Source organism: Strigops habroptila, chromosome 11, assembly GCF_004027225.2.
Source record: "Strigops habroptila isolate Jane chromosome 11, bStrHab1.2.pri, whole genome shotgun sequence".
Taxonomy (NCBI): domain Eukaryota; kingdom Metazoa; phylum Chordata; class Aves; order Psittaciformes; family Psittacidae; genus Strigops; species Strigops habroptila.
The window spans coordinates 37,983,036-37,995,803 of NC_046360.1; positions in this window are offsets into that span (position 1 = coordinate 37,983,036).

Sequence of the window (12,768 nt, forward strand, 5' to 3'; positions counted from 1 at the left end):
GTAGTTAGCTGAGCGTTTAATCAAGGCTGTCTTTATCATCCACAATTCTAGAATGCAAACAAAGCACAGACTATTTAACCAAATGTGGGGAATATTAAGCAAAGGCAGACACTTCAGTTTCACTCGATATGTTGAAGTACATCATTAGTTGCCAAATGTGAAGAAAAATGTTGGAGAGGTAGATGGCCACGTGACACACAGGAGTAAAGCAAGAAATTAAATGCTATAAAAAGCTAATTGAAGCTTTTCATTTTATTCCCAGCTAATGTTTTATTTTAAAGTTGTTCATGTATGACTGATTTCATAAGGATCCCTGTAGAGCTCGCATGTCTGTTTTCATACATGTGGTCATAGGAAGTGCCCACATATGTAAACCATCAGGTGTCTGACTACCCACCCTCATGTACCACTGCTGCGATTGCCTGTGGCTCAGCCCCTGCCTGTGCTAGGCAAACACACACCCATACAGTTCATGGGGCAGTCTCTGTATCATGTTCCAGCTCTGCCATGCTGCTCAGGAAGCCTTGATTTGCCAACAGAAAGTTGCCTTGGTGCACACAGAGTTGCCACACGTCCACCAGCACTCCCAAATATGCTACAGGTAAGAGGCTGAGGGAGCATCAAAACTGAAAGAGTGGCAATGGGTAGGAGAGGTGCTCTCAGAATGTCACAACATGCAGCAGAGGCAACGCGAGGTGGAATGATCCTCCCCATCTCTTCTTTGAAATGTGTGATAAGGTGCTCGATCACCTGAAAAGCAATGACAACAAATGCTAGAATGATTATTTTAATACATATTAAAATATATTCATGAAGTCCCATGTTGTTTTTCTGCTGATCTGGATGACAATGACATTCTTCTAATAAGCTGTTCACCTAGTGATTGCTGTCTTCGCTACAGTGATGGTCTTTTCCCAGGCTGCTCTCCTCATGGATTATGTAGTTCCTGTGAAAATGTGTTTCATGAATCACAGTGCTTTGAACCACCAGGGCAGAATTTCAGTTACTCTTCTGCAAATTTCTGTGGCTCTTCCTACAGCTTCTTAGTGGACTCCAGCTTCGGCTTCAAAGCAAAGCTATTTCACCCCCAGTTGTGCTCAGCTGGAACTAGTCCATTTGCAATTCACTATCATTTGACGTGTCGAGGTTGAAAGCAAAGGAAATATTGGAAAATGGGTAAAATATACATAGAATGTACATGGAAGCACACTCTCCTTCCCTTCTTGGTGAATGTCTCCTCTGTGTTCACCGCCCTGCCTGCCTGTCTGATGGAATGATTTACTAATGACCTTTGATTGCAGCCACAGCAAAGGCCATGCCAGAGCAGAGAGAAGCAGCATGGAGCAGAGCTGTGGCTCCAGACAGCCTGGCCTGCCCTACCATAAGAGATTACCTTCAAATGAAATGCATGTAAGTGTTCCAGGATGTACGCTCTGTGTGTTCTATATACATGTGTATAGCATTATTTTTAGAAGTTCTTTACTGACAGTAGTAAGATTTCATTTTTTTTTAAACATATACCTGGTAACTCTGCTTTCTGCGTAACTCACTGAAGTACTTCAAAACGTGTTAGTCTTTAAATATATGGAACTATTCCAGGCTTCAAGTCAAAAAGAACTTTAAATTCCTTGCTGAGCTAAGGAAAAACTGGGGAAATAATCTAGATCTCACTTATGTCTCCTTCCTCCTACAACTTTTTGCTGGCTGTAGTGATCCCCTCAGAAGCTCAGAGCTCTCTTGGAAGCTTTGTGCAAGCCTGTTCTGTTTCTCTTCCCCTAACCCTGTTTCTGTCCCAGCCCACTTGTCTAGCCTGCCCTCAAACTCCTTTTCATTTCTGCAGAAGATGGGAGCAGCAACTCTGTGCTCACCAGACTGCAGACTTAAGAAGCCTATCACTTCAGCAACAAATCAGCCTTGAAGAACAGACCATACCAGCTCCTTGGATCTGAGGTCACTCATCTTTGAGCAGGTTCTAGCCCCAGCCCAAGTTCTGTGGCTGTCTCCTTGCAAATAAAACCTTCCTGGTCCTCTGGCTACAGAGGTGTTGGAAGGCAGGCGACCTGCATTCTGCTTGGTCCTGCTGCTGTCTCACTGCGTGATGCTGGTGAGTTTGACATTAAATGCCTCACATACTGAGCGTGCCACAGCTGTAATGATTGCAGGCACAAGCCATCATCATTATCTCTAATTCCTGAACACTAGTTGCTACAAAACCTGTCTGAAGCACAGAGAGAGGTGTCTTCACTACTGCATTATAACTCATGTCTTGAAGCCAGATTTTCTCCTGCAGTCAGGCCAGAACCTGGTCTCTAATTTATCAGGTTTTAGGCTTTGGTAATTATTTTCCACTTTGTCCTATTCTAGTCATTCTTTATAAGAATGCAAGTGACTTCACCATCTCATCTAGAAATGCATTATACCAACTGGCCTCCCGAGGCTGCCGGCTTTTCATTACCAAGGTCAAAGTACAGCTCCTAAAGTGCCAGTCAGCTGCACTACTTTATTTTTCTCATTCAGCATCTTCATAGTACAGGAAATATATTTTATCCATACATACAGTAATGTGAGAGGAAACCACTTCCCACATACACAAATTCCTGACTCATTCCTTTCAAACGTGGCTGAAACAACTGCTGAATCTGACATAAAAAGCGCTGATACTCATTCAATAGGCTTTTCCAGCTTTCCAGTATGAGGAGGAGGATCACAGGGAGATGTCTTGTAGCAAGAACAGAGATTGGATTTGAATCACCAAGCAATGGGGATTATTTCCAGTTCAATTACTCTGATTGCTAGTCTTGGGCATCTAGTCCCTGTGCCTAGGTTTACCCATGTAAAATAGTCATAATAATCCATCTCTGCTCATGTTGTTGGTCTGACCCTGCTGTGGTTTTAGAGGGAGTGGCCCACAGGTGCCTGCAATGTCATGTTGAAATCTGGAGATCAAAAAGTGTTATACAGTGGTAGAATAACAAAAACATTGCACTGCTGTCATCCCCCTGATTTTTGGTAACACGGTTGTCCATAACATTCAGAAACTGAGCCTTCCAGAAACTGGGAGAGGTTGGATGTTTGCAGCTAGTAAGGATAGTTTGTTTACTCCCCCATAGAGAAGCAAAAAGAGATATCTAGTTGTGTAATATATTAAGCAGCAGTCGAAATGTTGGGTTATTGCATGTGCCTTCATAGCTAGTCGCACTTCTACGCAGGCAGAATTAATCTCAGCAAATTGAGAGGTCACTAATTGAGGCTAAATTTGAACAGCAGTAATTAGGAGAATGAGTGAACTGTATTTTTCTCAAAACAGATTTGATTTAATATATTATGCTGCTTGGATAGCCACAGTTGCTATGAAGTGAAAGAAGAGAAGGTGCTTTACAGAAGTGTAGTAGATTTACTGGGTAACTGAGAGCTGAATTTAGATGATCTACCACAGCTTTGATGGGGAAGCTTCAACACCCTGGGGATTCCCATAACGACTCTGTAACGCATTCAACCAGCCACTAAAGGCACTGTTGCATCCAAGACATCACCTACAGAATATGCATAAGAGGGTTGTAGGATCTCATTCAAGTGTAAACAATGTGCATCTATTTGCCGAGTTACTGAACTGATACTAGGGATTATGTTCCCTTCCCCACCACTGTGCATGAGTAAATAATCTGAGTTGAACTGACAAGTAATGTATCGTACTTACTGACAGGTAATTTATAATGCATAAGGCCTGAGATTCCAAAAATCATCGTTAAGGCAAGTTTTGCAGGGTAGAGAATGTTCGTTACTAAGCAGTGAGATACACTGGCATTCCCTGCAGTTAAAAAGCCCCAACAAAACAACTAAGTGAATGCATGCAGGGCAGCCACAGCTTCTCTGGGCAACCTGTGCCAGCGCCTTGCCACCCTCACAGGGAAGAATTTCCTTCTATCTAATAAGGCACATGCTGATACCAAAGCTATAGCCATACTGCAGTTGTGAGATGTGATATTTTAGCTGAATGGATGTACCCAAGCCAGATCTCTTGATTAGCAGTGAAGATTCCATACTCCAGGTGTCAGCTGCCCTAAGCAATTCAGTGTGAGCTCTAGCTGGCTTGGACAGCCCATGCTGAAGCCCAAGATGTTACATGCTCACTGCTCTCATTAATGATCAGTCTCTACTAAAGCTAAGCAAGGTATTCACTCGCATTGCAGGCAGAACTCCTACATGAGTTTGAAAAGGACTAAACCTGTAGTTTAGCTGCAGAACTTGACAAGTCTTTTGCAGCCAGATCATGTCATAGTCTCTGTTGTCATGAAGCTACAAAATTCCCTCTACTAGCACAGTACGAAGAGATGCAGAGAGAGAGGAAAAAGCACCTGCTGATGAGTGTGTGGTGTGTTGGTTGCTTGTGCCAGCACTGCCACTTGGAAATTCACTCATCCAACTGTGGGTTAATGCTTCAGCAGTCACCTCAGCTCTGAAGCTACCCTGCTGTAAAGCCTGCTCTTTGGAGTGCTCCAAGGGGACAACTAGTCAAAGACTATGCAAAGATCGGTAATTGCTGCAAAGCCCTGTTGTGAGTCATGCTTTAAGAGCTTACTGCTTGATGGCTTCTCATGCTCTTATATAAAATGCCAAATAGCGTATGAGCAGAACCATGGGATAGGAAGTGCACCCTCTTTCCTGTATTCATAGCTGATAAAACCTTCCTCAAGGTTTTTGTTCAGTACTTTTTGAACTGGATTAAGAATCCACCCCTGCTCAGCGCTGCAGCACGGAGCAGTCACCTGATGCACAAAATAAGAATTATCCTGCCAGGAAATTTGCTGTACTAATGCCGCTGTCCTAAGCAGCTCAGTCTTGAATCTGATTTCTTTGTTTGTGATTTCAGGCAAGCCGCTGTAACAGAAATGTTCACTAAAGACTGCTAAGCCTCTTGGCATGGCTCGCAAACCCCAGCGTGTTAACTGTTCTCCTGCTCTTCCCACTTGGCCAAGGTCCTGCTCGCTTGCATTTAAGGAGGACTTTAATTTGTTTGTACTACTGTGATATTGCACAGATCAGCTCGTAGTTACTGTTTTATTTTCCTAGCTGAGCTAGGCAAATATTATAAGGACTTATATGGGTTACTTTTATAAGGAAAGTAAATCTTTATAAGCAAAAATTCAAAGAGAAGCAGCAGCTCGCTTTTCTTGGACCCATCTGTGCTCTGTGTATCTAATCCTATTTCTGTTGTTATTGGATTTACTGGATACATTTTATACAGTGCATAGGAAGATCCATAGGGATGTGATCTACTCAGAGGATGTGCCCCAGTAGGATTTTTGGCCAATGATTGTAATAGGAGCAGGATCAAACCAAGCCTGCCATGCTGTTGGCATTTACAAAAGTATTGTCTGAGATCAAGAGACAAAGAGTAATCAAAAGTCGATTAAAAAGAAGTGGTATGCTATGAGAAATCTGTATCAGGTTTGGATTTAAACTGCAATTTCTAGTAGGAAAGAAAGTTATTGAGAAAACACTCCGTATGCCCAACCTGAATACAAGGCTGGAATTATACAGCTCCTGGAAGTCACTCTTTTTTCACTGAAAAATAGGGGTGGATCAATTCTAGAGAAGGAGCTGACTACTGCGAATAACAGTATAGAAATTGTAACATAAAACCTCCACAACGATCATGTGCTCTACTGAAATTGTGGTAGGTTTTTGAGGAGCGTTTGTTAAAAATTCTCCACCAACTTTCACATCAATAAAACAGTTGAGACAAAAGTGGAGTCAAAGAGCAGTGGAAATAGAGCTGCCTGGGGCCTGCCCACAGTCAGATGCAGGAGTGCTGGTCACCGGGTTAACAGCACACTGAAACCCTTTTGTAGTCCTGGAGAAGAAAATCCATTAGTAAAACCTACAGAGACATCTAGCTCCGTTTCCTGACATCTGCAGTTGTCTGTGTCCTCGGTTCAGCCATACAGTGGTGTGTGACGGAAATAAGTGAGCAGGATGAAAATGTTACAATAACCTTTAAAAATGGGAGCCTGGAAACACAATGCTGTTCTTAGTTGCAAAGTGTTTCTCGTGCAAGTGTCCCTGGGAGATGTTTTATAATAAAGTCTGAATGTAATACAACAAAAATCAAATCAAAGCTCATTCACTGTATACCAAACAGAGCAGCTCAGGTTTCAGCCTTGGTTTTAAAGCCAGGAACAGAATTTACTTGATGAATTTTTGCTGCTGCTCAGAATTCCAAAAAAAAGGAAAAAGGTAATTTACAAGAAGTTTGTAAAATGGAGAAGCTGATGTTGTCAAGAAATCAAAAGGGAAAGACTCGAAGAATTATTCAGCAAGCTGCAAATATCCACAAAATAAACAGAATTCAGTTCTATTCCAGGATCAAAAGCCTAATTTTACATGTACAGCATTTTCTTTTCAAGGATGCAAATGATAATTACTGCATGCAGAAATATTAATGTATTACATGCTTCATCTGCATGAAAAAGTTATGCTATTGCAAGCAAAGCTCAGCCCCTGCTTTGTGTGCACCACAACAGTATCCGTGCAGGTAGGGATGAAGAGTGCAGCTCTAGGTCAGGGTGTGCAGGAGATTACCCAAATTTCATACCCAAACACTGATTTGAAAACCCACAGCCCATGCAGATGCAGAAGTCCAATGTCCATGTTGTTAATATTTTGGTTACTGCCAGAACATTCCAGCTGGGCTACAAGGATCCGGCGTCATTGAAGATTTGATGGCTTGAAAACCAGGCAGCCGCCTCTTACTAGTACTTTTCCATCCCCAAGTATAGGTCCAATGTGGTTTTAGCATGAAAGATATTTCTGCTAATGACTCATAAAATTCTAGATTAATTTAATACTCTGCCAAAAGCTGTCTCCAAAGGTGTAAAGGCTCTCTTAGAAGGTTAATAGTGATGATTTCTAATCCTGGCCAACTTCCACATGGTGACTGTTAGGATCAAGCTGGCAGTGACTTTCATGTAAATGAGTCCATTATCAGAACTATATCTGTTTACCAGGCTGTAAGCGCTTAGGGGAAACTGGCATCAATACTTCCAAGACAAGCACCTTTTTCCTTAATGTTCCAAACAGTATTGTTTAGTTGGGGTTTTTTCCTCTAAACAATGGTTGCAGGTCAATAGTTTGATTAAAAAAACAGATGATGTAAGTGAAAGCTAGTTCTTAACCCCTATAAATATGAATGTGTTTGGGTTAGTTAGCTTTGGTGTAATTTTTTAGAGAATCCAGTTAAATAAGCCACAGTAAAACAAGTAGGGCATGAAAACCGACCATTCTAACAACACATTTTTTACATTACAAATGTGTTGAAGACTTCAAAAACCTTAAAAAAGGCAGGAAGAGAACATGTGGGAAGCTTTTAAATGTTAAACAGGGACTTTAACCTTGTATTAGCTGTGGGCCTTTCAGTCTTGCTGAAACATTCACCTGATGGTTCCTATTTGTAAGCTATCGGTTGAGAATCAGAAATTATCAGAGTTCTGTGGCCAGCAGAAGCCAACGCTGCCTCCCTCAGGGAAGGATGTAAAACCTCTTCACTCCTCTTGCACGTATTTCAACTGCTCATATTGCACGTACTGACAGCGGCAAGGATCTGCCTGACCTTGTTTGCTGATCTGCTTAATTTTATCATCATTCGTCTCCCTCATGGCAAGTTTTAGCAAACAGAAGGTAGCTTTATTAGAGAGCTTTATCTGAATCAACGATATCATCGCATACCTACATGTTACATTTTGTTTCTGCCTGAAACATTGAGGCTTCACTTGGTGATAGGGGATGAAATGCTGGTCCTATTGAAGTTTTGTTGTTGTTCCTTGACAAGATCAGCATTTAGCCACCGGCTCTTTGTGTCACACAAGTGCATGTTATATAGAAGGCCTGTCTTATCAGAGCCAGAAATCAGGATCCTGGTTATTGAGAAAGCACTGCTGTAACACTGCCAGCTAAGAGCACGGCTGATTAAACTTACAGTATTATACAGTATTTTAGATACCTTATTAAGTATTGCCATAAATGCACAGAGGAAAGTGATGTTCTAGGAGCGCCTGGGTGAACAAATTGGAGAAATAGGGGTGTGAGTCATAACAGTTCAGGATTCAAAACATTTCATGCAAAGCAGTACAAAGGCATTCAGTTAACCTCTCATGTCCTGATAATGATGTTGGAAATTCTTTACTGCATTGCAATATTGGACTTATGCCTGGTGGGGAAGATGAGCTTACTCCTTTTGATGTATCTAGGGCAATTCTATTTAATCAGTGGTTTGGGTATCTCATTTTTAGATATCTAAACTGGAAATCTTTTGCAAATAGCCACAGTTATGAAACATCCTATGATCTTCAGGATAGGAGAAAAGTTTGCACTTCTTACCCGTCTGGACTTCAGAGAGATGAATTTCATGCCTCTTAGAAACTGTAGGTTTCATCTCTTAGAATGCATTTCTTCAACTGGAAATCAGCTAGGCTACCTAGAAAACCCTTCCAGTGAAGAAACCTTTCCCTCATCCAGATCATTGATAAAGGTATTAAACAGAACTGGCCCAAATACTGAGCCCTGGGGAACACCACTTGTGACTAGCACACGGCTTCATGTTTCTCAGGCAAGCTGGGAGATCATCTTCTGAGTACAGACTACAAGGGAAACCTTAGCTCTGTTGAAACCAATGGGGTTTGGCTGTTGGCCTTAAAGGAGCTGGTAGTTAAGTCTCTTTTAGGTTAGCAGCATAGTAAAGTATTCGTTTTACAAATGTTGCCTACTCAGGATTCCCTGAAAGTCATTCTCACGTCCACACTCACCTGCCATTTGGGCCATGAGCTTCCATGCGTGACCTGAATTGTTTCACACATGCTACTGGCTCTAGAGCCCATCTACTTTACTGGGTAGATAAATCAGTAAAGACCTCTGACCAGCAACTGTCAAACAGCCTGAGAGACAGCATGGGGGTGGCAGGCAAAGGGGAGGTAAAGCATGTCGTGGTTCTGGTTGCTCCTTGGTACGCTCTGTCAGAGCACTGGAGATGCAGCTTCTGCATCTGAGCACAACTGCATGGCGCTCCTCACATGCTGATCTCTTTGGAGAGCCTCACTGAAGGGATCTCTCACCATACAGCTGTATTATGCAGAGAAAGAGATCAGTGATTTCCTGAAGCACCATGTGGGGCACTGGGATCTCTCTGCAGGAAGCTCCTTGCAGGACTGTGAACTGTATCTATATCACGTTTAGCACAAGAACTCGTCCTGAATGGGACCCTTGGGCACTGATGCACTAGAACAATTAAATAATGGTAGTAATAAAACTTCCTACACAGCCGTGTACATTTCATGCAAGCTGAGATGGCATCATAAGCAAAGCAGCTCTTCCACCTTGTGGTTAGGCAGAGTTTGTACACCAAAAATTACAGACTGCTATGAATACCGCTGTTAAACAGACCCAGCACGCAAAGGGCTATTGCTATCACAGGACCCCTCTTGCAGACCAATGCTACAAATATTAACTAGCCTTATTTTGTAAGCTGAATGTCTGTGTGTGTGTACACACTTCTACACGTGTGTGCAAACTAATAGATATGTATTGCTCTCTAGCGATCGCAGCCACAGATGCTATGAGACCTGGTGTAACAACAGTTTGAGTGTCACCTTTATCTCCTTGGTAAAAAAAGGCCTTTATTCAATGCAATATGTAAGCTTTGACACACCAATAATATGTCGTGGTGTGGGAACAAAGCGTAAGCATGTTCCAGATGTGGAAAATGCAATCTTTTCAAACAGAGATGGTAGCTAGTTTCTGTGAGCAATGCCGCTATAACTAAAAAGAACTATTTGATGGCAGTGAACAATCCATCTATGTTTCTCTCCCCATCTCTGCTCTCTATTTTATGCTTTTTAGCTCCGGCTATTGAAGCAATCATACAGTCTTTGTTGTCTGCATCAAGGTACAATTCAGCATGATTGGGTCCAGTGTCCGTAGTCAGTCTCCACAGAGCGAAGCCTGATTCCAAAAGCAGTAACTAAAAGTCAACTTTGAACTAAAGCAACAGAAGTATATTGAGATACATAATTTTTCAGTAAACGCTGAAGATTTGCACTATGTGAAACAGTGGAGCACATTGGCTGACAAACTTCAGAGCATCAGGGAATGTTAATGTCTTTAATGATTCTAAATTGTACTATTTCCAAAGCGGGATTAGTGTGGATATATAAGAGGCACTGATTTGGTTCAAAGATAAATAGCAAAACATGCAAAGGACAAGCTGTTTAACATCTACGTCTGCTTCTCAGACGTTGCTGTTCCCTAAAGAGCAGTTTATTGATTACATGCAATCCTCCTCACCATCATCATTCCAGTTGTACCAGCTGGCACCATTCTAAACCAAGTCCTCTTGAGCAGTAGGTACTTCCTAAACTCAGTGTAAAAATCACCTCTAGTGTATCAAACGCCTTTTTTCTCACTCAGTCAGCAATTGGCTGCCAAAATGGTTCCCCAAGACAAACTGTCAAAGTCAGGGAGTCACATCAGGACAGAATTTGACCCAGTGTCTCACACAGCTTTGCTGTAATAACTCCCCAGTATCTGTCTTCAGTTTCTTTTGTGCTTGTGTTCTGCAGTCACAGCTGATTATACAAAGGAGCTGAATTTAGCTCCTCCCTATGTATTTTTTTACTTCAGCTGGCAAAACAGGATTTTTTCACTGGAAGGTCCTAAGAAAGCTCACTTTCATCAAGTGTTTTTTCTACCTAGAATTTCGGTGGCAAATTTCAGCTGTAGGACTGTACCCTCTTTGCCCCAAGCGTGAAGTTGTTCAGACACAGAATGGACAAAATAAAGATGTAAGCAGAAACGAATGAGTTTTCAGCTTCCATGTCTAAGTAGACAATTCTATGTAATTCAAGGTTATCTTTTTGCAGTGGGAAAACAAATTATCTTATTTTTAAAACCAACAGGAACCTAAGCAGTGTGACAAGTGAGCCATGCAAAGAACGACAGTCTGTTCAATACCTTTACCTATTCTTATGGCACAGATAAAGGCTACTAGCACAAAACCCACGTGTGTCTATCCCACATAGCCAATTTTTAAGGACAGACTTATCACTGTGGAGGGGAGATAGACCAAGACCCTAGAAGACTGACATGATCTCTTTGTCAAAAGAGCAATTACAACAGGAACAGTAGACTGACAAGCTTCCCCTCAGACTCTTTCAAAAATGCCTGAGCTTGATTCAGAGACAACACCTTTGAGAAGACAACTTTAGTCTTGATGGGTGGAATTCATCTCTTCTAACATCAGATGTCTAAAATATAGGTAACTAATCTGAAGTGGTCCCCTTAGTTCCCACTATAATCGATAGAGATGGACTCCTCTGGAGGATGAGTCATCTAATCTGAAAACAGATGTGTAAAATAGGTAGAGTATTTCTCCAGAGGTGTCCACTTGTATCTCCACTGACCATGGAGAGTGTAGACAGACATCCAGACACCTCACTTCTAAAGGGCTAAAAGCCCTCAGATGAGCCATTTAGATAAGGATAAAGCCGTGTTACCCTTTCTACCTCTCACAATAGTTTGCCTTATTTTAATAAATTCTACAAATTCTGGCATTTCATTGCATGCTTCTACCCTCCACCCCCTGGATCACTGCTCTTGCTCCCTTGCCCAGCCTTCCACAAAACCACTGATAGTTCTTTCTTCTCCACCTATCAGCTCTGATAAGCACAGTGCCCACATTAGTAAGTCAAATCAGCTCTGCAGGACCACATGTCAGTAGGAAAGCAGCTGCTTTCTCTCTAATTAGAAATGGGTGGGTTAAAACCTGTTTTGGTAAAATAAGCTGCTTTGGACAAGAACTGACTAAAACATTCTCAGACCTGTTGGTCTATGTCTTCAAAAACTCCTGGAGGAGATGCATGGTTTTAGAATGCATTTCTAATTGGAATTAGGACTGGAATTAGGACTAGTTTTCTATGGACCAGGGGATTCCTGAGGTCCCTTCCAAGTTGGTATTCTAGAATTCTATCATTCTAGTCTTTTAATCTCAGAAAAGTAGGGATCAAATAATCCAGCAAAGCACCAGGAAAATAACAGGGAGATTTGGGGAAGCCATTATGGAGCCTGTACACTGATTCTAATTGCTTTATTAATTGCTTTTCTCTTTCCTCTAATTTCTGTTTACCTTCTATTGCAGACCGGTGATAACTCCCTCTATAAAGGGCTGGAAAGCCCCCAGGCCATTAGCGACTCGCAGAAGGAAACCCCTTCAGCAGTGAGTCAGCATAAGCACACATGACTTGCTGGTGCTCCCAGGTGATACAGTGATGTTCAGTGATACACGCTGCGGTACCATGACTTCTTTAACACGCAGGTCAGTGTTTCACCAATGTTTCCTACTTTGTTAGAAGCCCAGCTCGACCTGGGTGCATTAAACCTGGCTCAGGTGTGACTGTGTGACACTCCCGGCTGCATCCTGTGCGTGCAGGGAGTTTCTTCCTGCTGAGAAAGGTCCAAAACGTTCCACTATAAAAAACACAAATGCAGAAAATACATTTCAAAGCCTGTCAAAACCCCAAAGTCTGGATTTCCGGTTGGTGGTAACGCACACCTACACCTCGTTAACATCGGAGCCGAGACGGGCAAGACTACAACTCCCAGCAAGCTGCGCGCCACCTGCGGTCATCTGATTGGTTGCCCAGTCCAGAGGGGAGCCAATAAGCATCAGGTAAAGGTGCGGCGACTCCGGCAGCAGTGCATGATGGGAGTTGTATGCGCTCT